This window comes from Schistocerca cancellata, chromosome 2 (genome assembly GCF_023864275.1).
Source record: "Schistocerca cancellata isolate TAMUIC-IGC-003103 chromosome 2, iqSchCanc2.1, whole genome shotgun sequence".
NCBI classification, from domain to species: Eukaryota; Metazoa; Arthropoda; class Insecta; order Orthoptera; family Acrididae; genus Schistocerca; species Schistocerca cancellata.
Genome location: NC_064627.1, coordinates 628,391,394 through 628,396,438, shown reverse-complemented (window position 1 = coordinate 628,396,438; position 5,045 = coordinate 628,391,394).

Below are 5,045 nucleotides of genomic sequence, written 5' to 3'. Positions count from 1 at the left end.
GGAGCTTGAAGTTCTCATGTTTGTCAGAAACCCTGTTCTCTTAATTTGGAATTATTTGTTAGAGTACTCAGTCAGTTGGGTTTCTAACTATATTTGCAAAGTTTTATCTAGTGGCTCGACGACAATTTGTAATTGTCAATTTTTTAAAAAGTGGTAATGTTAATAAACTGTCTTAATTATAAATTGTGATTACCAACAATGATTCCATCCCGCTTCTCCTTTTATGGTATGTAATATATGGTGTGTAAGTGTGTTACGATTAAGAAATCACGTATTAATGTCGTAATTGACAAACTACCCCGACAATCAAGAAATTAGCAGTGCTCCTCATATGGGAAGTAAGCTCGGCGGTTCGCTACATCAAGACAGAGCTACGTTGTGGAAACTGTGGAAACCATCGGGCTTTGTAGACCGTGCTAAATTTCAAACTTCTGTAAAGCCACGCCAAACTGGGGGGAGGGGAACGGGGAGGGTTGCGCACTTTGGAATTTGGCACGCTTTTATTGTTGCTTCTGCAACAATGTTCCGCCTGTTTTATGTACCATAACGGATCAATACTCTAGCTTATTGATTTATTTGGTGTATGTTGGATCAGTGCATGAGGAAGCACTGTATTGACAAATAACCAACAAGGACAAAGAAAATGTCGTTCTTGTGAAACACAACTAACTCCTTTTTCTGATGAAGTAATAAGTGCTGTGGGCAGGGGACGTCATCTTGGGCCCAATATTTTTAGATTGACCGAAGGCTTTTACCAACTTCCTCACAAGAGGCTTCTAGTGCAATTGCGTGCCTGGCGTATCGTTTCAGTTGTGGAACTTGATTCGTTACTCCTGGAAGATGGGCAACAGTTAGTGGTAAGTGAGGGAAAGTCGTCGTATAAAACAGAAGTAACATCTGACGTCCCCCAACTCATATATGTTGTCTGCTGTTTCGCATCTGCACAAACGATTTGGGAGACATTCAGAGCTGTTCTGTCAGATAGTTTTGCAGATGATGCTATCATTTACCGTCTTGTAAAGCCTTCAGAAGATGAAATTTAATAACAAAACGATTTCTGCAAGATATTTGTGTGGAGTGAAAAGTGGCAATTGACTCTAAATAACGGGAAGTTGGAAATAATGCACATGAATACTAAAATAAATCCGCTAAATTTCGGTTACACTATAAATCACACAAAACTAAATGCTGTGAACTGAACTAACGTCTTTGGTAACCGAAGTGTGTCTCGATCGCAGTGGTTCCACCAGTGGCTGACAGCCGCCAAACAGCGTGGCATCGCGGATTTAGAGCACCGAGGCTACGACAGTAATTTGCCCGGGACCGCTAGGCAAACCTGTGGTGGTACCGTAAGCTAAGCCGCTTACGACATGCCGTCTGTTTGCTGAGGCGTTGACAGCTGATCACGCCCTCTATCGTCGCGCAGCAGGCTGCGCGTCGATTATGCTAAACAAGTTGCTCAGCCGACTGCGGAGATGTAGAGCCCCTTTGGATCCCGTGTCTCCCTGGCTTACAAGGTCTGGATAGCGTAGACAAATTGCTCTAGCAGATGGATACCTCATGTCCGCTGTTTACAGACATTTCTCCGACCTAAATTCTTTTCTTTAAGAGTCTAAAATCTGGTAGCTTAGCTCCTCATGAAAACGAGCCAGGGCATCAAAAATCCGTTAGGACTGAAAATGGCTGATTGCAATCCGTGAGTCACTGAACATTTTATCTGACAAGAGGAAGCCACGACGTTCGGATCAGGATTTTACTAAAACTCTGTACAGTTTTGATAGTGCATTAGGAGAATATAGTGGGCAAGTACTAAGGAATACAACAAAGGTGATTTCGAGAAAATCGGAAGAGAAGTATAACGTGTCAGTAGTGCACAGCTGCCTTGCGGCCGGCTGGCGGCGGCCGTGTGGTTAGCGGTCAATCTCCGTAGTCAATGGATCACTGGACGGAGTCCCGCTGTTTTTTAAATTCAAATTTTTTTCAACACTAGTCTTCTTATTTAGTACGTATTCTATTTGAAAGGTAATACGATGAAAAGACACGCGTATTTTCCTTAAAATTTACTGAATTCCCAATGCAATTTTGTTGTTCTCTTTTATTATTGCAATAGATACGAGATTTTATGCGACTTTTACTTCTATACGCAAGTTAAAAACCTAATCAAGAGTCTTCATACTTGTGGATATTACATAGACAACGAGCGACAAATTGCTTCTTGTGAAGATACACTATGTGATCAAAAGTATCTGGACACCCCCAAAAACATACGTTTTTCACATTAGGTGAATTGTACTGCCACTTGCTACCAGGTACTGCATATCAGCGACCTGCGTAGTCATTAGACATTGTGAGAGAGCAGAATGGAGTGCTCCGCGGAAATCACTTCCAACGTGGTCAGGCCATTGGGTGTTACTTGTGTTATACGTTTGTACACGAGATTTCCACACTCCAAAACATCCTTGGGTCCACTATCTCCGAAGTCATAGTGAAGAGGAAACGTGAAGGGACAAGTACGGCACAAAAGCGTACAGGCTGACCTTGTCTATTGACCGGCAGAGACCGCCGACAGACGAAGAGGGTCGTAATGTATAATAGGCATACATCCATCCAGACCATCACACAGGAATTCCAAACTGCATCAGGATCTACTGCAAGTACTATGAGAGTTAGGTGGGAGGTGAAAAAACTTGGATTTCATGGTCGAGCGGCTACTCGTAAGCCACACATCACGCCGGTAAATGACAAACGATGCCTCGCATGGTGTACGGAGAGTAAACATTGCACGATTGAACAGTGGAAAAACGTTGTGTGGAGTGACAAATCACGGTACACAATGTGGCGATCCGATGGCAGGGTGTTGGAATGGCGAATGCCCGGTGAACGTCATCTGTCAGCGTGTGTAATGCCAACAGTACAGTTCTGAGGCTGTAGTGTTGTGGTATGGTCGAGTTTTCCATGGAGGGGGCTTACACCCCTTGTTGTTTTGCGTGGCACTATCACAGCATAGGCCTACATTGATGTTTTAAGCACCTTCTCGCTTCCCACTATTGACGAGCAGTTCGGGGTTGGCGATTGCATCTTTCAACATGATCGAGCACCTATTCACAATGCACGGTCCGTGGTGGAGTGGTTACAACACAATAACATCCCTCTAATAGACTGGCCAACAGAGAGTCCTGACCTGAATCCTGTAGAGCACTTCAGGGATGTTTTGGAACACCGACTTCGTGCGAGGCCTCACCGACTGACATCGATACCTCTCCCCAGTGGAGCACTCCGTGAAGAAAGGGTTGCCATTCCCCTAGTAACCTTCCAGTACCTGATTGAAAGTATGCCTGCGAGAATGGAAAGCTAAGGATGGGCGAACACCATATTGATTAGTGATGGAGGGTGTCACGAACATGTAAGTCATTTTCAGCCAGGTGTCCGCATACTTTTGATCATATAGTGTACTATTAAAATACATTCAGTGGTAAACCGCCAATTTTCGGTACCGATATGTAGGAAAATATTGCGTTACGCATGCTGCGCATCCGCGTTCTCAGAAGAAAGAGAAATTTTTCAAAGTGCTAATGAGATTAGTTTCTCCTTAGAAAATCCGAAGATTCCTGCTGCATGTGCGAAAATTACGAGGGTTGAATGAAAAGTAATGCCTCCACCTCCGTTAATTGGGTTTGGACGGGAATGAATGAAAAGTAACGCCTCAACCTTCGTTAATTGGGTCTGGACGGGAATATTTTAATCAGTCAGACGCAGAAATAATCTTTACAATGTGATCTTTAGTCACCAATATTCACTTTTCCACATAATCACCAGCCAATTTTATACATTTCTGCCAACGATGAACAAGTTTTCTGAAGCCGTCACGGAAGCAGTCGACGCCCTGTTTCCGCAACCACAGTCTCACAGTTGTCTCAACGTCTTCATCAGGAGCATAATGATGTCCCCGCAGCCCGCAGATCGTCTATAATCAGACGGTGGTAATCTGGACTGTATGGAGGATGCTGTACGGTGGTGAAATTCAGTCTTTGAGGTTCTGCTATGGTGGCACGTGTACCCATCGTGCAGAGATCTTCCAATAGCCAAGCAAAGCAATAATGGGACTCACACGTTCTTGTGAAATGCTGATTGTGCTTGAAATTTCTGTCCGAGTGATATCACGATCGTTGTGAATTAATCTGTCAATATTTTGCTGTGGAACTCGGTGGTTGCTGTCACAGGACGTCCAACTCTTTGTTTGTCACGCAGGTCAGATGTTCCCGCCTCAACATCCTTAAATTTATTCGCCCAGTGATACACAGTACTCACATCAACACAATCACCATAGACTGCTTTCATTCTCTGATGAATCTCCTTTGGGGTAACACTTTCTGCTGTCAAGAATTCAATGACTGCAGGTTCCTTAAATCGCATTGACCGACCGTCTGCCAAGGGTTCCATACAATTCATTGTAACAAGAGAACCGTTCAATGCTAAGGCTTCCCGTCACGTGGAGCTGTAGAGAAGAGGCTAAGGAACAAGCCAGTACTTGCTGCATACCAGTGCTGCCAACTGTTGAACAGTTACGAAGGTGGAGGCATTATTTTTGAGTCAACTTTCATTCATTTATTCTGTGTATTAGACTCAGCCTTAACTTTGTTTCCCTCGTCTATATGAAAAATATGAGGCTGTAAATTGTAATTTCGAAAGCACATCCGACGACTGTTCGTACAATACCCTCATATTCTGCAATATTTATTGAATAAACATATTTACACCTTTGTTTTATCATTGTTTAGCTTGGGCTTTACAAGTCTGTTCCCTGTGTTTGAAGCATATATCTGCAGATCGAAGTGTTTAAGTACAAAGCAGTTCTCTGAACCTTACACAATTGTACGTGTAAGTGTTTTGGAAAGCACGTTAGGCGTACATCTGTGGCAAAAATTTATGTGTTCAGTCGTCTACTTCTCGGTAATTATGAACATGATAGTAGTTGTCATTGTAAAAATTAGCAAAACAGCAAATAAAATTGTAAATTCAATAAACGTTCATGCAAATACACGTGT